This window comes from Erinaceus europaeus, chromosome 18 (genome assembly GCF_950295315.1).
Source record: "Erinaceus europaeus chromosome 18, mEriEur2.1, whole genome shotgun sequence".
NCBI lineage: Eukaryota > Metazoa > Chordata > Mammalia > Eulipotyphla > Erinaceidae > Erinaceus > Erinaceus europaeus.
The window spans coordinates 63,635,518-63,658,311 of record NC_080179.1 but is presented as its reverse complement, the minus strand read 5'-3'; the positions used below and the strand labels follow the sequence as shown (position 1 = coordinate 63,658,311).

Genomic DNA, 22,794 nt, shown 5'->3' with positions numbered 1-22,794 from the left:
GGTCTGCAGGTGTCTATCTTTCTCTCCCCCCTCTGTCTTCCCCTCCTCTCTCCATTTCTCTCTGTCCTATCCAACAACAATGATATCAATAACAACAATTACAATAACCACAACAACAATAAAACAACAAAAGTAATAAAAATGGGAAAAAATTAGTCTCCAGGAGCAGTAGATTCATGGAGCAGGCACCGACCAAGCCCCAGCAATAAACCTGGAGGCTAATAATAATAATAATAATAATAATAATAATCACTAACCTAAATCTACTTCAAAGCTCACAGGATTGACTCTTGTACTTATTACACAAATGTACATATAAACACACATACATAGCTAACACATAGCATTTATAGGTTGTAAGGTTCGAGAGAGAGGGCAAAGATACACAAAATATGCAAAGAAAGAAAAAGCCCCTAATTAGTATACTATTCAAGGCGGCAGCTTTCATAAGGTGATCAAATGTGAAAGTATAGAGCTTGAAGAAAAACAAATATGCCTTCCCAAAGACATATTAAAGAATCTCAAAGTTTTCACTCGATTGTTTACTAAAAAGGAATGTGCATAAAATAAAATTGATATGATAAAATAGAATATTATACCACAAATGAAGATATAGTACACACAAGTGTCTAATATGTGAACATGCATTTTAGGAAAGAGACACATTTGAGGTTTCCTAATGTAGCATTTCTGAGATGAAAGATTCTGGATAGCCCAAGACATTCTAGACTCAAGCAGCTTCTTTTTCTCTCTTCCCCTCGGTGGACAGAAACACACACACACACACCCCATAGATGTCAAACTGTTGGCTGTTATTCCTTTCTTCAGAGTGAGGGTAAAGTGTCTTAAGATGGGAATTTTCTGTTTTTTTCTTGTATACTCTATTTGAGTTTTCTAAATATTATTTGGATTATCTTTACTAAAGAGTAGAAAAGAAAAGAAAGGAGAGAGAGAGAGAGATGAAAAGGTTTAGGAAGAGAGGTGAAAGGGAAGTAAAAAATGGCAAGGTCTTGTGGTTCGAGAAATAGCTCATTTAACAGAGTGCAGGACTTGCATGCCTGAGGTTCAAGGTTTAAACCCCCAAGTACCAGAGTGGTGTTCTGGCTTCTCTGTCTATGAAAGAAAGGACTCAACATGTCATTTTGTTTTGTTCACAAAGCTCAGTGGAGGCATTTCTGCTAACTATATACTTGTTCCAAAATTATCTGAGGAAATATAAACCCCAGTCTAATAAATTCCTGGACCCCTGAGGCTTCATATTAACGTTAACAGAGCTTAACTAAACTTGCACTTACATCCAGTTTCTAGCTGTCAAAGAGATAGTAAATAAGAAATCAGCATTATCCACATAGTAAAAGAAGCTTCTTTTACCTACCATAACCACACCTGAAGGAGGGATATTTAAAAAAAAAAAAAAAATTAAGATGCTTTTGCTCAGAGGAGTTGCTTTCCCAGAAGAAATATCCAGAATTTTATCAGGTGATATTTTTAATCCAGGGAACATGCAGAGAGAGGGCTCCAGTCTCTCTATATCAAATCATGTTGGTAACTATCTCCCTTTCACCTCATGATAATAACAACCAACCACACATCTCTAGGAGAATGAGTTGGGCCAATTCACATTTTCACAGTAGGTCTACACCAAGAATCTCTAGAAAACAGCCAAACCCACATCTTTTATTCAGGACAGAAGCCCTTCCCAAGTTCTCTAATTTCCTTGGGTGATATTACAGCTAAAAAAATAAATAAAAATTCAGATGTGCTTTTCTCTAAATTCAAACTTTAACTTTTTAACGTAGCTTAGACAGCCCTATTCAATTCAGTGTTCAGCTCCCCTTACCCCCCCCCCAAAAAAAAACATAGTCAAAGGAAGTACTGTATTAAAAAAATTGGCTAACTTCATTCTTATTACTTGGAAGAGTAAGAATAAGCATTTATTCAGAACTTACTATGTGTTAGTAACTATACAGAATCTGACAGCTTCTATTTCCTTGGGGAGTTCTGAAGCTATCCAGCTCTGGTTACTATCCATAAAAAATAAATCTAAAAAAAAATTCCAAGGTCTTTGGAAATCTCCCACTAGAAGTAACAAGAGAAATGTCTAGAGTGAAATCAGAAGATGAGAGCATATAGTGCAACTGAACAGGAAGAACTAGAGGATCATTAGCTTATGGAAGATCTGGGACATCCAGACTTGAATCATTGTCCTCAGTTATTAACTAACCTTATTTGGTTCTTCTACATCTCACTAACTCATTCTTTCTCTCTCAATTTTGCTCGGTGCCCTCATGAGATAGAAAGAATGCACAGAATTGGTGAGAGGTGACAGATATCAAAGGGCAACACCAGCCTGCTCCTTCCAAGGTGTTAGCCCAAGGACTATACTGTTACTCTCACTTCCACCCACAGCCCTTTTAATTTTCTGATGTGTGTTGAACCTTGACCAGAAAGTGTTCCTCATCCCCATGCCCTTCTCTCTAATTATATATTTTCTCTCTATCCCCTCTACCAACATGTGTGCGTACACACACACACACACACATACACATACACACACACCTCTCACACATATGACTTTTGCTTCAAAGGCCTCCCATCAAGGGCTCAACAGAGAGAAAAAGGAAACACTGAGCTCTCACTGGAGTCACACACACGCAACCCAAGTCAAAATTTGATGTAGAATAGGGGTGGTTTCAATTTATTAGTTTCACAGTCACTAATCAATACCACACAAGGAGAGATTTCAAATCCCTTTTCTTCACATACAGCTTTGACAGCCCTGGTTTATGGCAGATAGCAAAACTAGATGAAATTCCTTAAGCAGCCCACTCTTGTCAATGCAGCAAGTTGGTGAAAGATGATAAAAGTCACTCTCGCTGCCAGCCCCTCTTTGTTCTCCACACCTCGGAGCCCTGCACAACTCAGCTACATGCAAAGCAATGCAGTTGCATGTTGGTGGCCATGACAGTCACACTTTGTATGGAGAAGACACGTAAGTGGCGAAGTCCCTCTTTACAAGTCAGGCTACCACCCACATGTGTCCTTCCCCTTCCCCAGTGCTATATAAATACTACGTGGTGCTCTCTGGTATCCGCCCTGGGTGGTAGACGCTTCACTTTGTTCCTCTTCTGATCTGTTCTGAAGAGTAGTGAAGGGAAAAGCCTCAAAAGTGGGGACTTCTAAGTTTCTGGGCAGCAACACGGCAGCCATATCCTTCTTCTTTCCCCTGAAAATCAAGCATCACCTTATCGTTTCCTCACCAAGATTAACTCCTGCTTCCTGAAGAGCATTTCTGAGGTAGAAAGCAGAGGTGGTGAAAAAAAAAAAAATGCGGGGAGGGGGAGGAGAGCTGAAAAGTCCAATCTGTCAAGCTCCATTTTAGAAGAAAGGAAAACTGAAAAGTGAACGTATTTAACATGAGCCATTTCCTGCACTCAGGAGGGAAGAAAGCACGCTAGCAACTGTGTGCAGGAGATCCGCACTGGTGTTATCTCTGACCTGCAGCTTAGCCCCAGTGTCTCGGCTGCCAAAAAGCTCCCATTCAACGTTGTGCTGAGTTCATCAATGCTCCATGTGTCAGGATCCTAACAGGAAAAAGCAGGACAGACAGTGTCTCCATTCAACCGCCTGGGGACCCCATGACAACTAAAATCCCCTTGCAGACTGTCCATATCAACCTTCGGCAGGTCAGAACAGGCAACCCTTTCGAACCACAGGCTCGGGTCCACACCCTTTCCCCTTGTCAACATTGTCACTTTAAACAGAACATGGAGTCTTATCACGAAACCTGAAGTTCAGTATGACAATTAAGATGGATTGCAAAGCCTGCTTGTGCTTCCCAACAATCACTTGGCAGCGGGTCCCACACAACTGTTGGGGGGTATGACTAGAACTTTATCCCTGCTTAGTGCTGCATTAGCATAATTTAGTAGGCTGCAAGACGTAATTCCTAAAATAGGAACACATTTTTGTCTTTTCTAAAAATCAGAAAAGAAGCTATGGACGGAAGGTCTGAATGTGCAAAGTCCAAGATGGCGCTGGGGAATAAGAAGAGCAGCAAAAGTCACACTCCACAGCACTGGGAACCAGTAACTGCTTTTGATGTCCCGGGCTGGCAAGGAAACTGACTCCTTCCTGTCTGTCATGAATCTAGGTGGAGGGTGGAGGGTTGGCTGTTGTTGGCCCACCACTGCTGGCCTCAGGTGATTATTCTATAAGAACCAGCTGGGAGTCGGGCAGTAGAGCAGCGGGTTAAGCGCAGGTGGCACAAAGCACAAGGATCCTGGTTCCAGACCCCAACTCCCCACCTGCAGGGGAGTCGCTTCACAGGTGGTGAAGCAGGTCTGCAGGTGTCTTCCTTTCTCTCCCCTTCTCTGTCTTCCCCTCCTCTCTCCATTTCCAACAACAACGACATCAATAGTAGCTACAACAATAAAAAACAACAAGGGCAACAAAAGGGAATAAATAAAAAATAAAAATAAAAGAACCACCTACTTGCTGGAAACCCACTCAGGGAAAAAAGAAAAGTCTGACCCTGAGATGACCTCATTGTCTCCTTAGAAAGGGTCCATGTTTCACAGAAAGCATTTTCCAGACTCATACGCTAAGTGGTAAGAGATAAAAATTACTAAAGCATTTAATTGGACAAATGTGAAGTCTCATCCTCAAACTTTCCATGATTTCTCCCTTACTCACTGGTCCAACTGCTGTGCTAATAAGAAAAAAAAAAAAAAATCAGGAAACTCTGAGACTGACTGAAGTTGCAAGCCGGAACACAGCCTAGGTAGCCTGGCTTCTCTACATTATTTACTGTATACATTCAACCCTAGAGTCCAAGGGGACTCTGGGCGGAGACAGAGGAGGGAAAGAAACAGAGCCAGATCTTTCTGAGATAGCTAGGACTTTGTCTTTCTTGACATCTAGGTTTCAAGAAGGCAGGATATCCTGCCAAATACATCTCAGTTGTGAGACCCACCTTGTGATTTTTCAAGGCACTGCTGATGTTGGAGGACACAGAGGACTTAGGTATGCTTTCTGGGAAAGAAACCTCACCCTTTACCTCTTTTGTCAGAGAAAACACACATACACGCATATGCATACACTCCACCACTTTAAGTGAATCGCTCTACAGTCTCATAAAAGAAACCATCTGAAAGTAACAAATGCAATTGAACACACAAAGTCTTTCTTTACAAAACCAAGAAGAGTAGCAAGCACATTAAAGCACCTGGCAGTCTTGGCAAGCCAAGGGAAAAATGTAAGCGGTGACAAAACAAAACAGGTATAAAACTTTTGCTTTCCAATAATGCCCCTCTCTTCACTGGAATGCTTTGACAGGTGCAGAAGTTCAAGTTACAGTGGGGAAGTGGCAAATAAATACACAGCATTAGCGTCTGACGAGCTTGCTGAGCACCGGGGATGTTAATAACTGGCAAGGTACACTAATCTCTGATTGCAACATTTGGTTTACCTTAATCTGGAGGGACAGCTGTATTAAAGAGGGAATTATACTAATCAGTTCAAGGCCCTTGCATATAAAACTTCCCATTAGGCTTAAAGTACACCAGCTTATGTTCATTCTCTAGGAGTCTTACATCTGGTTCTGAATAAGGCTGCCTCTCATTTGCAAGGTACAAACTGAAAACAAGGGGGAGGGGGGCAGACAGTTGCTGGAGGATGGGTGATAGAAGGGTAAGCTACTAATTCTTTGAAATGTTTAACAGCACAAAACTAGCTTCTAGGCATCTTAATACTAAAAGAAAAAGAGAGAGAGAGAGAGAGAGAGAGGAAAAAAAGCTTGTGTTATCAACCCTAGGCCATTTTTTCCTGTTACCGGAGGTGACCAACATAAAATAAAATTGATGATGTCAGTCAAAAGCAGCTAAGCACAAAGCGTGGCTTTGTTATCTGAAGTCAGAAGGTATGATAGGCCATGCCATATGGCTCTAATCCGCCTCTATCTCCCATCACCTAACAGGAAACCTTCATGTAGCATGACCTTATTTGGCTGGTTCCAGGTTAGGGCTGCCCAAAGGGGATTTTTTTTTTTCTGTTTCTGCTATATCCAAAGGTTTATGTTGATTTTTTTTTTTTTCTGAGCCCTGCAAACTATAAATCCAACTGATTACTCTGCACTCTTTTGCTTGACTGAACCTTTACAATCAGACATCCCCGTTAACAATAAGCTCCTAATGAATCAAACATCTATGGCATTAGTTTCACCTAGCTGCCTCTTTCCCATGCACTGTGCTGCTTTGTCAAACCTGGTTTGATGAGAAAAGCTAGTGACACTTGCTGCACCTATTGATAAACAATTCAGTAATGAGAGGCATAACAAAAATTACCTAAAACAACCTGATTAAAAATGACAGGCCAGGCTTATTCTATTGCTCTAGAGTGAAGGTAACTCACTTCTGTGCAGGGAAAAATAATGAGGTAAGAAAGAAAATTTCCATCTTTACCAAGGCATTCACTCCTGAATGAGTGTTTATGAAGAGATTAAATGTTTTCAGTGATGTTTTAAATTCTTTCAGTTCATGCCATTGTCAACAACGTCGGGGACTTGTAGAATTCAGGATGCTTGTCTTTCAACTTTCTGAGATGAACTCCCTGCTTTTCAATTTCAACCTTCTGAAAAAAAAAAAAAAGAAAAAGCAAGCTAGCATTGAGATCTTCACTTTCTTTCTTCAGTGTGAGTTTAGTCAATGAGAAACTCAATGGCGCAAGTGCTAATAATTAGGTAAATGTAGTGTGGGCACAAAATGAGAAATTCTAAGATACGAAAAGAAAAAAAATGGAACACAGGAGGGTAAGAAAAAAAAACTTTATGGACAAAACTGTCTCCTTAAAAGGAATAATTTAACCTTACCAGGGACACTGAAGTTCTTTTTATTGGGGTCACCCAGAGGACCTTTGCAACTTGGAAAGAAACAAGCTTGTACCCAGGGGAGGCTGGGCTCTTGTGAAAGCTTGATTCAAAGACAGAAATCTATGGGTTTGCAATTGTGCGGCAGCATGTTGGGAGGGTTTCCATCAGAGCACAGATGCACTTGAAAATCAAATATGGACATGGGGAATGTTTTTTGGAGATGGAAAATGAGTGCTGATGACATATTTATACTTCACAGATGGATCCAGTACAGAACCATTTTTTGTAAAGAAACAATATCCACCATTTGCTAATTATTTATTTAATTTTTTTTTGAACAGCTACAAAATGGTGGCACAAAAAGTGAATATTCCTATCATACGTGCTGCACCTGTTCCTTGGTCTTACAACTGTCTTCCATCCTGACTGTAATCAATGAATTATAGTCTTATTTTTTTTATCAAATGTTATCCAAAAGAGTATGAATAAAGAAACACAATACACAAAGGCATGTGGAAGAGCTAAATGGTTTGAAATTAATTTGCTACATATGAAAAATTAGAAGATGACAAATGCTATTAAGCAGCAAATGCTGTATTTAATTCTGAAAAAAAAAAATTCTTATTGGCACATTGTCCCCTTAGACTGAATATCAAATGTTACCATCTAGAATATCTCCTTTATTATTGCTTTTGGCCCCACCATTGGTCCCATTAGGTATCTGAATCTCTGGAAAAATGCAACAGCCTAGCATGGTCTCAGTGCCTTGTGACCTGATATGTTCTAGTGATAAATAGTTGTAAGTTATAAATATCAACCATGATAAAATGTAAATTTATAGTATGTGTAAGAGACATATTTAACTGCCAGAGAATATTACTGCTAACATTGTAAACAATACTCAGCAGGAGATAACCAAATAATCAACTCTGAGTGCCACCACCAATAATATTAGCTTGCATTTCAGGTGTGACATCAGAAGAAAGCAGCCTTCTCAGGATTTAGAGATTGCAAGGCAATAAAGAAGTGAGGTAGGTGAAGTGTGAAAGTTCTAGTTTGCTTTGGGGACTCTTTTTGAACTGTACTTAAAATAACTGAAATTCTGAATACATTTTCAGATGTGATTAGTGTTTTCGTAAAATTCCCAAAGAACATATGACATGTTAAAATTCATTTCTCTTAGTTTTGGTCAAATTAATTTCCTGATATTTTACCTTCTTTTACCATCTGTATTCATAGCCTCCTCAATTCCACATCTAGCCTTTAGTCTGTCATATTTGTATTCCAAGAATTAGTCTGAGGTTAAGAATCAGAAAGAGAATGTGAATCCTAACAAATGGTCAAACCGTCTGAGACAGGATAACAAATCTTGAGAATATACGTAAATCGACATGTTCTTTCAACCCTGTAGTTTCTGGCAGGGTACCAAACAGAAATCTGCAGTAGTACATTCTCTGATTCTAACACCTTGTTATCATCCTGGAACTAAGCAAAGCCTGTGTGCCCTTCTCTAAATAAAGCAAGTCTTCTTTTTATTACTAGATTTTTTGACATGTGTGAATAAGGTCAAACATTTTATAAACTTTTAATTATCATTTGCCTATCCATCAAACAAAGTTTTATTCAGGGACTGAACATATTGTACAGTTCCACAGAACGAGCTTAATACTCCAAAGTATTTCCTTTCCGTTCTAGCGTGACTTATTATGTAGTTATGTTCTTAATCATCATTCACCAAATGCATAGACACTATGAGAGGTCATTGATTTCAATTCCTTTAAGTTTTAGGGAGATAAGGTATAAGAGGTAATATCACTACCAAAGTTAGCGTAACTAGCATGTGCCTAGAAATCAAGTTTTCTGAGTTCTGCTTTATTCTACTGGATCATTCTGTTTGCAAATGCTGTAATGATTAGTATAGTGCATTAACTTTGTTATGAACAAGTTATGTGCTAGGTATATTTTGTTAAGTATGATATTATATAATATTAGCACACTGTATAGCAACCATTACACTTAGAGAATAATTGAACAGCAGATTAATAAATTAGGTGCTATCAGTATCTAAACTGTTGTCTAGATGTGAAGTGGGCACTTCCTTATGATCTCTAGACTCCTGGTCAATGAATTAAGTGACGATACAATCAGGTCCCTGGTAACAATCATAAGTGATAGAAGGCTATGATTAACCAACGAAAAGTTTTAATGTAAGGATCGTATGCATTGGTCTGGCTCCTGTCTACATCTCTGACAAAGAGATACAGAAACAAAATACACACTCTACACTGTTAATCATGACACATCATTGCTGTAAGTACTGGAGAGCTTTTTTACATGAAAGTCAATATTGACTGACAAGGTAGTCTTACCTGGCAGCCATTACAAGCATAGAGAACAAGCTTATTTCCTTGATATGCTTCCAAATGGTGAAGACACACAATTCTCCAAAGGAAAGTCCTATTTACTTAACAGTGTTGAAGAAGCAATTTTCTTCATCTCCGGGTTTAAAGGTGAGAATGTGTGATTATCTCATATGCATATATCCCAAAGGATTCAATGATAAAGAAATAGTAGCTGAGAAGGACCCACAGCTTTTCACCTCCATCACAAACTTCCATCAGCAGTCCTGACTCTGCTAACAATTATAGATGACACGGGGGTAATATGAAATGCCTGTAAAAGAGTGTGCACCCACCCATTAGACTCTGTTTTCAGGAATTTACAAATAAAAACAATACTGATTTAAATAATGTTTGCCATTCAGACACAGGACTATGCTTCTGTCAATGAATGAAGTGACACATGTCTACCCAACAAAGATACTGAACATTTCAAGTCCATATCAATATCATTATATTTTAAAATAATTCTCTAACACCTTTAATATACCAACAGGTTAAATAGTATATCTGCCTCTAGGCATTCTGAGAGAAGATTCCCTGTACCTTTCTTAACAGTGTATTTATTAGTGACAGATAAAGAGGAGAGACTGATAACCAGAGAATAACTCTGGCATATGTAATGACAAGGATCAAATTCAAGATCTCATTCTTGAGTCCAACACTTTGTCCAACTATGCCATTTCTAAGATTGCAAATTTCCTATATTTATGTAAATTCAATCTAAGAAATCCCTTGATCAAATATGTTCCTACTGCTACCATTAGTTATATAAAGGTATGAGTTTAAACTGTTAAAACATGAGTTTAATTTTTTTCTAGCCAGGTTAACACTGTCATTTACCTTTACTCACATACCAGCTGCATTGGTTCATTTACCTGTTCCTAATTAGGATTTGAAGAAGGGATTGTTATGTAATAGTCATATTCTTTCATTATTTACATTTTAAATTATTTGTTAAAATTTGGTCAAACAAAACAAAGAGCCATAGGCAAGGAGAAATTTCCTTTTCATATACAAGGAACTTTAAAAAATATCCTTTGGGTAGAATTTTAGACATGTATACATATTCTGATGTTCTTTCAGTTAACAGTGAATCTGCAAGTGTGCCTATGAAATATGTCTAATGGCAGAACATCATATTCTAGTTTACAGTCTTGTACTCCAATAGACGAAACCTACTGTACTTGTTACATAATCCCTCTTGTGATAAAGTTGAAATCTATCAAGTAACATCAGATGTCATTATTTTTCACTGGTAAAGTTAATTCCACCAGTAACAATAGTAATAGTCTTGTTGTAGCTTCAACTTTTCCTGTTGAGCAGTTACTAGTTACTGTTGGTGCCACAGAAAACCAACAAAAAGCAAAGCACAAATAGAAATTGCATATGCTCAACTTTTTCATTGTAAAAAAGTAACAATCTCATGAGTGTCTCAGAAACTTATAGTTGAATTTCCAAAGGCAGGCCAATTTACAAAGAATTTTAAGTTGTATCAATAGAAAGTCAGGGAATGTTTGCAAAGATAAACCCCTATCTCCATATCAGGCTGCTGTGTTTACAGACTTGATCCTAACATATAATCAATTCCTAAGGCGTTCAATATTCTAATATGCATGAAATTCACGAGTACTGTCAGAATAGTGACAGTCTGAGAACTGTCTTAAATTCTTATTTCTCTTCCAGATTCTCCCAAGTGGGGAATAAATCCTCTTGTGGTTTCTTCCAGGTAGCTGTTTCATCTCTACAGAAGTTCCTGTTTATTACATTTGCCTTTAGCACTCCTATAGTTCTCTGGTTACCTGTCGTGTCTACTGTATAGTCATATGAAAACTTTCTAATTATTTTTGCCCCCAATATATATACTTTTTTTTTTGCCTCCAGGGTTATTGCTGGGGCTCAGTGCCTGCACCGTGAATCCACAGCTCTTGGAGGCTTTTTTTTTTTCCATTTTGTGGCCCTTGTTGTTTTATTGTTGTGGTTATTATTGTTATTGTTATTGATGTCATTGTTGTTGGATAGGACAGAAATGGAGAGAGGAGGGGAGACAGAAAGGGGGAGAGAAAGATAGACACCTGCAGACCTACTTCACCGCATATGAAAGGATGCCCCTGCAGGTGGGGAGCGGGGGCTTGAACCCGGATCTTGAGGTGGGTCCTTGCGGCTTTGCCCCACCTGCACTTAATCCACTACCGCCCGACCCCCCAATACTTTTAAATCACCTAAAGTTTCCATATGTCATTGAGGACCATGTTATTAGCACTGTTTTAAAAATTTTGTCTTAAACTATATAAAACATTACTTGAAATTTAATTTTTGCAAGAAATGATTCATTTTAAATATCTTTAAATGAATTGTTTGATAAATTAGATCACCAAATTTTGAGTTGACTGAAGTTGACTTGAACAGTTCTACAATACTCTGCTTACTTAGTTCAATATAAAATTTATGTTTCTAAGAGTTTTATATGGTCAGCTCTATAAGGTAGTGGTTAGAAGAATGGGATTCCTATGAGAACTCACAGCTTATTTTGTCATGTGCCAGTTTTATGATCTAAAACAAAGGGGGGGGGGCGAGTCTGGCAGTAGCAGCAGGTGGCCCAAAGGATCCCACCACCACCCTCCCCACCTGCAGGGGAGTCACTTCACAGGCGATGAAGCATGTCTGCAGGTGTCTTTCTCTCCCCCTCTCTGTCTTCCCCTCCTCTCTCCATTTCTCTCTGTCCTATCCAACAACGGCGGCATCAATACCAACAATACTAATTACAACAATAAAAAAAGGGTAACAAAAGGAAATAAACATTAAAAAGAAAAAGTCCATTAATCTTTCTGAGTTTTGGTGTCTTAATAGGCAAAACAGAAACATAGTCATAGCTTGGCACTCTCCAACTTAGTAGTTTGTTAATTTGACACTAGGAGTGTTTTTGACAAGGAAAATGCTTCAGTACTCAATGCCTGTCCTGCAGGAGTATCAGGGTCAGGGAAGTGAGGGGTGGGGTGCAGGAGGCCTGGGTGCAAAGGAGAGGGCAGAAGTGCAGGTGGGAAGGGTGAGGAGGAAGAGTACTAGGATGGAGGAGTAAGGTGGGGGGATGAGTGCAGGAAAAGAGGTTCTCTTAAAACGATAAAGGGCAGGAGTCAGGCGGTAGCGCAGCAGGTTAAGTTGCACATGGAGCAAAGCTCAAGAACTGGCGTAAGGATCAAGGTTCAAGTCCCTGGCTCTCCACCTACAGGGGAGTCACTTCACAAGCAGTGAAGCAGGTCTGCAGGTGTTTATCTTTCTCTCTTCCTCTCTGTCTTCCCCTCCTCTCTCCATTTCTCTCTGTCCTATACAACAATGAATACATCAATAAAAACAACAATAAAGCAACAACAACAGGGAATAAATAAATAAATATGAAGAAAAATAATAGAGCAAGGGCAGGAGCAGCAGTGGTAGGACCTACATCAGATTGGGGTTGAGGGGCTCCTGGGCATTCCGCCATGCCAGCAGACAGCAGCACTATGTGGTAATGGGGTTGCCCTTGGCAGGCTGGAACCACTTTTGAAGGCAGCCCTCATCTAAACCCTCTACAAAAGCTATTTAAGCTGTGGACCATAGACCGAGGCACTGACTGACAACTTGTTGAAGATGAGAGGAAACAACATTCATACATCCCTCAAGTAGCTTAAAAATAGGTTGATTTTTTTTTATTAGTGACTTAATATTGACTTACAAAATTATGACATAACAGGGCTATAATTCCACACTGTTCTCACCACCAGAGTTCTATGCCTCCAATCCCTTGATTAGAAACTATAGTAGTTCTCCCAAGGTCACAGATATGGATCGACTATTATTTCTATATTACTATCTATATATATTTATATACATTCCCCCCCCCTTTACTCTGTGCCCCCTGCCTTCTCTCCCTTTCTAAGTCACACCTATACCCCAAAATAGGTAGATATTTTGTAAGTGGTTTTCATTGTAAAGGAGAGCTCAGGTCAAGGCAGAAACCTCTTCCCCTGATAATAAGGGAAAGAACTGAAATTCAAAGAAACAACAGCTCTAGACCCAGAGCAAGGAGATCAATATGATATGAGGAGGAATGAGCATCAGGAATGTTTTAGCTAAGTTCTCCCTGAAGGCAAAACCTGAGACAAGAAATTGGAGGCTTGTTGATTATCCCTAGAAAGGCTTGTGAGAGTATGAAGCAGGACTGGGGAAAGCTCTATGATGTTTCAAAGTGTGTGAGATTCCTGCTGTTGAAATGGGACCTCTGAGATGGGTGCAGAGTAGGGTATTTCTCCACAGACTTCCATCTCCCATCAGTGGAAGGCTGTCCTTGAAGGTGTGAACGCCCCATGCTGCCACTCTAAGACTGAAGAAGAACTAGCAGGCTTCTGCAGTTCTGGAGAAGACTGTGACACACACATAAACACACACACAAAAAAAAATTCCAAAAGTTCGTGAAGTGTTCGGGAAGCCTAGACTTGTGAGCAACTGCCCTCTGAAGTACAGCTGAATTAGAAAAAGGTTTAAGACTTGGGAACCTAAGCCTCGGACTTTTCTGCTACAGATTCTAGGCAGACAGTGACGCAAAACATCAAGAAAGTGAGAATTTGTTATGGAATTGTGTCCTCCAACAGCCACACAGTTCATCTGTTGAAATGCAGACTCCCGTATGATGGTTTTAGGAGGTGTTTCCTTTGGGTAATTAGGTTTTGAGAAAGGTACTCTCATGAATGAGATTAGTGTCCTTATGAGAAGTTGAGTTGGCACAGTGGCTGGAGAACTGGACTTTCATATACAAAGTCCTTAGTTCAATCCCCAGCACTGCATGTGCTGGAGTGATACTCTGGTTCTTGTTCTCCCTCTCTCTCTCTCTCTCTCTCTCTCCCTCTCTCTCTCTCTCTCTCTCTCTCTCTCTCTCTCTCTCTCTCCCTCCATCTCTCTCTCTCTACCCTACTCTCCCTCTCTTCCCCTCTTGATCATGTTACTAAATAAAGGCTGAATAAGAAGAGGAGGAGGAGGGAAGCAGATTTCTCTGTCTTCCACCATGTGGCAAACCCAAAAGAGGGCCATGGCCAGCACTTCTCTTAGCCTTTCTAACTTTTCGCCTCCAGAACTCTGAAAAGGAAAATTCTTTTGTTTATAAACCACATCAGCTGTGGTACTTTGCTATAACATCCCACACTGTTATTGGCATTAGCAAAATGCTGCTCTGGAATATAAATTTTTTATAGCAGAAGAGGTGGTATAGTGGATAAAGCACTGGACTCTCAAGCATGAGGTCATGAGTTCAAGCCCTTAACATTGCATGTGCCAGAGTGGTGCTCTGCTTCTCTTTTCCTCTCTTCCTCTTGCTCCTCCTCCTTCTCTCTCTCCCTCTCATTAGCAATAAATAAATCTCTAAAAAATAAATTTTGTAGGTTTTTAGCTTTACTTTAAAAAAAAAAAAAAGATTTTATTTGTTTATGAGAAAGATAGGGAGAGAGAGAAAGAACCAGACACCACTCTGGCACATGTGCTGCCGGGGATCAAACTTGGGACTTCATGCTTGAGAGTTTAAAGCTTTATCACTTCGCCACCTCCCGGACTACTTAGCTTTACTTTTTTCACATCAATAGATTGCTATGAATAATGTGGAATGAATAGTATATATATACATAAGAAGCGTCCCTTGCCCAGAAGATCCTACCTGAATCATAACTTCAAGGATTTCAAACTTGTTGTGTTTGTGTTGCAATACTGCCATAAAAGCAAAGATGTGGCTTCATGAATACTGTATGAGCTCATTACATCATCCAGTTCTCTGGACCAATAATTACCAGACACCAGACACCCTAGTTAGAACCTGATCAATGTAGGTAAGTCAGTCTCTTCACTCACCTTCTCTGAAGTCTCCGTTATACCAGTCAGACTGAAATTATTGTATACTTGAAATGACAAGTAACAACTTGCCTGGGGAACATGACAGGAGAAATTAAACTCAACATTAAGGAGTTAAAAAGCCTTTTGGTTTCTATTTGAACGGGGCAAGCTAGTTGGCCTATCTAATCTGATGGTGAAAGGCAAACTGAGTTATAAATTACAATTTATAATTTGTAAATAATTAAATATCCATTCAATGCATAGCTGCAATTTCCACACAATGAAAGTGTCCCCTTGGGTCCATATAAAATGTAAACAATGGATGGGACATGCTTATGCTTAAAAATAAAAAGTTATTTGTGGTTTTTATCAGAAATTAAAATTTAGCTATGAATTATTTGTTTCTTTTTTATTTATTTTAATGAGAGATATAGAGAGAGGCAAGAGACCAGAGCACTGCTCAGCTCTGGCTTATGGTGGTGCTGGGGATTGAACCTGGGACCTTGGAGCCTCAGGCATGAGAGTCTCTTTGCATAACCATTATGCTGTCTCCCCAGCCCCTTTATGCTGTCTCCCCTGCCTGAATTATTTGTTTTTACCTGCTAAATCCAGGTAATTTAGTGCTACCTCCAAACAAGTTCAAAAGAATAATTAATTGCTCATTAAAACAAGGTGGTAAATGTTTGGGTATATTGTGTCAAATGTTTTGTGACTTTTCAGTAGCAGCAGCAATATTTTAATAAATTGACATGTGAATACGTCTAAATAACTTACATATTGTTCCCTTGGGCACACTTCAAAAGCACTTTAAAGCATTTAAGTAAGTTATTTTGTCACAATATGACAATGCGTATTTTGAAAAAAAATATTAAAAAGCATTTTGACAGTAATAGGAAAATTTCACTTCAAATAATTCCAAAGGTGCTTTCAAAGACTCTCATTGAGTCAAATATGTCTACTTTAAAACATTTTCATATGCTTCACCTAAATATGCTCTCACAAATAACATCTATCAATAAATCAGCTTATAAGTCCCAGACCAGTTCTACAGAATTCTCTGGTGAAGAGAAACATCCAAAGATCACAGACCAAGTCACTTCATTTTAGTTGCAAGATTCTTGTTCCAGCTCACCTTCCAAAACAATTTCAGTCAAGTAGAAATGTTCTGACAATCTCACTTAGAATGGCAAATATCCCTGCCTTTTCATTCATTCACTCATTACCTCTCGGAAGGGAGAATGTACAGTTACCAGAATTTTATACAATTAGTGCTCCAAGAGTGTTTTCAATGCAAACCTATAAGAGGAAAGTAAAAACAAATCAAAGTTAATTGTGACTGGCTGGAACAAAATGCTTAAATCAATATGAGGATGGCTCATCTGCTCATCATTTACCCATTACCTGGGAGACGAACACCTCCTGCTGTGCCTGATTTTTTGATATAGATTTAAACCATTGCCTCCGCGTTCCAGACGCACAGCTCAGGAAACCCAGACTCTTGATGCCTCCCTCTCTCATTATCCTCTTTGCACTTAATAACCTATTCACTTATTCTCTCTCTCTCTGTGTCTCTCTCTCTCTTTCTCTCTCTCTTCTTGCTGGTGTGTTCTTTGCACGGGTAGCACACAGACAAGGAGAACTAGAGGGTTAAAGATAAAAAAATTTAAAAAACAAGAACAAAACTTAGAAGTAAGGAGTCGGCGGTAGTACAGCGGGTTAAGCGCACGTGGTGCAAAGCACAAGGACAGGCATAAGGATCCAGGTTCCAGGCCCCGGCTCCCCACCTGCAAGGCAGTCACTTCACAGGTGGTGAAGCAAGTCTGCAGGTCAGGTGTCTATCTTTCTCTCTCCCGCTCTGTCTTCCCCTCCTCTCTCCATTCCTCTCTGTCCTATCTAACAAGGACAACATCAATAACAACAACAATAATAACTACAACAATAATTTTAAAAAGGCAACAAAAAGGGAAAACAAATATTAAAAAAAAAAAAACTTAAGAAGTGCTGAATATCTATATTAGAGGTTGACCTTAAAACTCCAAATACAGCATCCAGGTGAAGGTGGGGGGGGGGGGGAGTAAAGAGTATGGAATCTGGCCTCTGGAGGTCTCACATGTATACAGCCCTCATCAGTAAAGGCTAATGTTCTAGAATAAAGATCAGCTCTACACTCACTCACTCTTCTCTCTGTAAGTGATGCTTGCACGCCACCTAGAAAATGGGATGCAAAATATACCTGCTATTGGAAGTGGATTCACATCTCTGAAAAAAGTGCACAAGCCAAATGTAAACATAACTAGACAGGACAACTGTATTGCACAGTAACAATTTTTTTCCCCCAGAGCACTGCTCAGCTCTGACTTATGGTGCTGAGGGGGATTGAACCTGAGACTGTGGAGCCTCAGGCATGAGCGTCTCTTTGCATAACCATTATGTTACCTACCCCCACCCCATTAACTAATTTTTATTATCAGATTACTATCCAAATGAAAGTCCTAAAACTATAATAGTAAGGAGTTTCTAAGGTTTGGGGGGGGGGGCTGTCAAAAAAACTCAGCTCTTTATAGAAAGAATTAATTTTCTTTTTTTTAAAATATTTATTTATTTTCCCTTTTGTTGCCATTGAACTAATTTTCTTATCCTGTTTGATAACTAAATGTATGACGTATAATGACTGCCATATATTTACTGGCAATATGCTTTCATAGCCTCTTCATTTTTTTTTCTACTTTATATATGAATTTAATAGAAAAATATCGACATGACCATGCATGAATAGAAAATCATGAACTGAAACTACACTATTTGACCAAGTGCAACCAAGTAGGCTAAATAAGCGAGGCTCAGAGATACAGTTCCCACTTTAAAATTGGAGTGTAAATAAAAATAGAAAAGCCGAGTAGTATATAAATACAGTTTGGAGGAAATAGCATAATGTCAAGGATGACTAGGGGGAAATTGGTATGATGTACAAAAGAAGAATAAGATATAACTGATAGATAGCCAGCCTTAGCCTGTTACACTGACTGCTTGTGTTCCACCTTTTATTTATTTTTTTAGGAAAGGTCATTCATGACTAATAACAGTATTATAATAATACTGAGTGTAGAATTTAAGATGCATTAAAAAAAAAAAAAAACTACCTTTAGCCAACAGAAGAAAAAAAAGCCACCATCAAGAGTAGGAAGGGGGTGGTCACCTAGCTCCAGGTTTTATCTAGTGGTGGCACCACTTTTTCACTCACTGCCTGCAAATCAGCATTTTTTAGTGGACAAAGGGCTCAGCAGCGGCCTTATGATTGCTTCTTTTCAAATGGTAATGGCTATCCCAACTCCTCTGCCAGGTTTTTCTTACCAGAGCCACAAATTGCAGTTTACAAGGCTCTGAGGGGGGAAAAAAAAAAAATCTTAGCTGAATATCTTTTTTTATTCCACAAACTGACATGTAAATTACCCTTTAAGTGCTCCACTCTAGGACTCTGATCATCTCCTAATTGTCACAGTCAATTGTAGCCAACAGTCTCTTCAATCCCAAACGCTTTGACAACAAGTACAAGGATCAAAGCAGAATCAGCTTCCTTTAATATCCTTCTGTTTAGGATGCCACAAAATGCCTGAAAAAGAAAGGTGTGAGGGCATTGCTGTAGAGGAAACTGAGAGTAGCAAGTATTAACAATAGTCAATTTCTCAGTCTTGAAAATTGTGTGGTATGAACTGCCTTGATCTTTAATAACATGCATAGAACAAATACGCAAACCCTGGGGCAATTAATATGCCCTCAACATTATACTCATATATAACTTTACAAACGATACTATCTCTATGATTTGGGGAAACCATCATATTGTGATGGGATTGAAGTCAATTCAAAGTAACAACATATATCAAAAACTATGAATGCTATTTACATTTAGCTATATGCTACAAAGCATTATTTTATTGCTTAGTTTGGTATCAGGAATCACTGCTCTTTCAAATTAGTGCATTAAAAATAGAGTTTTTTAATTAACCCAGAAATATCCAACTGAAAATGTGGCCCCCAAATATGTAAAAAGTGACATAAAAATAAATTTCAGAAGACTATTGTCCTCCTTTCCAGTGGTAACTCTTATTGTTTAACTGGGCATTAACTAGTTGAAATTCATTAAATACTCCACAAATACCATTTTTAAGTAAGACGTACTTGCTAAGATCATCATTTAACAAAGCATGACAATTCTTTCTAACTAAAGGTACCACTATACCTCACTTAAAAAAAAAAGTATTTATGCATATCTCAAAAGATTAAAAGTTCATTTTTAGGCATTGTATTTTTAATTTTTTGCATTTATGTTCAAGAGGAAGAGTCAGAAGAAATGCTATGTTGTGGTGCCAGAAACGGAACCTATGATGTCTGAGATCTCAGGCCTGCAAGCCTGGTGTGCTGTCACTGTACATCGATCGTGCAGCTCACTAAAAGGTTTATCCTACCAAATACCACCTATTAAAATAAGTGGTAGAAAAGGAAATGCTAACAACATTCTATAAAATAACAATTTAAAATGTAACCTGACGGTTATCAGGAGAGAGAAAGACAAAAGCAAACATCTCACAGGGGCAGGAACACTACCTCCATAGCTGGTCTAGTTGTAACCAGGTAGTACATACATAAATCGTGTAAGGTCTCACACTGATTGACAGTCTTCTATGGTCAAGAACAGAACTGGGAAAGGAGGCAGTAAATACTGTGGGCTCCTTACTTAGCTAGTTCACTGAAATCCTCTGTAGGGGTTCTCCATCCTCCCCTCAATTTCACCTTGAATTCTCAGGTTTGATTGAAGAGCTTCACAGAAGGGTCTATTACAGACTGAGGAATGATCCATTTCACATTTGAAGCTCCAAAGAGCTACTTGTGAGGAGTCTTTGAGTGCATTTATCTCACATGTGACGCTTTCTGCAAAATCAATACAGGTATCTTGCAGTTTGACAAGTCAACATGAAATATCACATAATAATAGAAAAACAGAGTTGTACATTTAAACACACTCAATACAGTTATCTATCACAAAGGTTACAGTTATTACTCATGGATATCCTTGAGCATGCCTAATCAAAATTTATCCTGGTAGCTGGCCTTAAGAGCAGAGGAAGTATAACTGACTGTTCACCGTATCTCTGATAAGAGTGAGTGGGCAGGGCGAGAAGTCTATGTTTCCAATCTATGAGTGATACAAAATGCAGGAAGAAACTAATCAGAGGTGATAAGAGAGAAGGAAGAAGAACAGAAAATTATAAGTAATTTCAAACTTAATCAGTTGGCAAAAACTGGACAAGACAATTACCCAAATGACAATGAATAGGTCTCAAGTTCTTATTATTACTATTGAAATAAGTTCCAGTAGAATAAGTGATATTTGCATGTGTGGGGGGGTCTAATAGCCTGTGAGTATATCTTAGATCTATTATACTGTCTGCATAAGCTTAAGGGACACAACTTCTCTAAATCTTTTTTTCATCTCAAATTTGTATATATTAGAAGATTGACTATAAATTTCTATGAAGATAATATAAAAAGATGGCTACAGTACCTAGAAGCATTCAGTTATTGACAAATAATTATGAAAGGATCACAATTTCCTTGAAACCCCTCATAAATTTCTAGGGTTCTAGTCCACTGTCATTTCTACTGTCCCTTGCACCCTTTCTCTATTGTTTAGTGTGCCTACATCACAGTTAACAGTTTTGGTGAAAGGTATATATATTTATCATATTAATCCTGGTGGAGAAGAAGGTACTCACCCATAGTCCTTTAAATAAAGGTTGTCATAGAGACAATACTTGTCTTTTAGTTGATAAATAATTTTCATCAGTATATCTCTTGGCCAACATTACACATTGTTTTTTCTAACGATTATCAAGAGTTGATAATAAAGTAGATGCTGTCAAAAGAGATTAAGAGATGTATCTTATTTTCTTTTGTGTAATTAGCTGAGTAGATAAAATTATTGAGAGAAGTGAAGTAGGGGGTAGGAGAAGAGGGTATCTAAACCTAAGTATTAAATATTTGATTAGAAAAATTTACGGTACTGAGAAACGTATGAAAAATGCTCCAAGTCATTGATTGTCAGAGAAATGCAAATAAAGACAACACTGAGATGCCATTTCATTCCTGTGAGAATGTCATACACCAGAAAAGATAGCAAACAAATGCTGGAGAGGTTGTGGGGACAGAGGAATCCTCCTGCACTGTTGGTGGGAATGTAAATTGGTTCAACCTCTATGGAGAGCAGTCTGGAGAACTCTCATAAGGGTAGAAATAGACCTACCCTATGATCCTACAATTCTTCTCCTGGGGGTATATCCTAAGGAACCAAACACAACCATCCAAAAAGACTTGTGAATACCTATGTTCATAGCAGCATGATTTGTAATTGTCAAAACCTGGAAGCAACCCAGGTGTCCAACAACAGGCTGAGTAAGTTGTGGTCTATATACACAACGGAATACTATTTGGGTATTAAAAAGGGTGATTTCATCATTTTCAGCCCATCTGGGATGGAGCTTGAAGAAATCATGTAAGTAAAATAAGTCAGAAACAGAAAAATGAATATGGGATGATCTCACTTACAGGCAGAAGTTGAAAAACAAGATGAGAAGAGAAAACACTAAGCAGAACTGGGACTGGAGCTGGTGTATTGCACCAAAGTCAAAGACTTTGGGGTGGGGGAGGGGAGAGTTCAGGTCCTGAAAACAGTTGGCAGAGGACCTAGTGAAGGTTGTATTGTGTGGAAAATTGAGAAATGTTATGCATGTACCAACTATTGTATCTACTGTTGGCTGTAAAACATGAACCCCCCAATAAAGAAATTTAAAAAATATATGTTACCATCTTTAGGCCTTTCTACTATACTGCTTAGCTAAAAAGTTCCAAATCTAATCAGAGAGGACCATTAAGCACTTTTATTTTGAGGTACATAGTTGACCCTAACTTATGGATATGTGTATACATGTATCCAGTCCCCTAGGCCTTTGCTTATATCTAGGATGTGTAATTTTGCCAGAGAAAGAACCATCTGAAGTGGAACTAGGTAGTCCCAAGTGTTAGGAAAGGCTCACCAGACTTCTGGGGTTGGAAAGTTGACATCTCTGACTTGGCGTCATCTCTGGATACAATACGCAGCAAAAAGTCAGTAGCAGCATAATGTGGCATGGACTGGGATAAATATGTATATTAAAGAGAATGGGGAAGGATCCTGTAGTCTTGGGATTTAAAAAAGGCAATAGATAATTATTATAGCCAAGTTAATTGAGAGCTTGCTTTTCTTTGAAAATTCTATAGTTGGGATTTACCTTACTATATTTCATCTCACCATGCTTCATGTCATTTAATGATATGAACTAACAGCAATATCTTACATAGTGACAGAACCAAATGATCCTGATCCATCTAGTCTAAAGTTGTAGGTAACTTAGTACAAAAAAAAAATTAAAAGAAACAATAACCAAAAAGAAAAAAACATCTTTCAAACTTTTTTTTTTCCAGCTCTGGCTTATGGTGGTGCAGGGGATTGAACCCGGGACTTTGGAGCCTCAGGCATCAGAGTCTCTTTGCAAAACCAATATGCTATCTACCCCTGCCCCTATTGCAAACTTCTTAAACAATTTAAGCCCAAGGTCTGAATTCAATAAGTTTACAAAT

At 38.6% G+C, this 22,794-nt stretch overlaps 1 long non-coding RNA gene across 2 annotated transcripts; it reads right to left on the bottom strand.

Moving 5' to 3' along the window:
* Positions 1-6,392: 6,392 nt before the first annotated feature.
* On the bottom strand, positions 6,393-22,736 carry LOC132534337 (uncharacterized). Of its 2 annotated transcripts, none has more exons than XR_009546064.1 (7): positions 22,212-22,736; positions 20,895-21,034; positions 19,856-20,049; positions 18,571-18,730; positions 16,253-16,416; positions 9,238-9,541; positions 6,393-6,630 (listed from the first exon to the last, which is right to left on the bottom strand). It is a non-coding gene; the product is annotated as an uncharacterized LOC132534337 (long non-coding RNA). The 2 variants fall into 2 exon arrangements; XR_009546065.1 differs by having other exon boundaries at positions 19,912-20,049.
* Between the last annotated feature and the right edge of the window lie 58 nt (positions 22,737-22,794).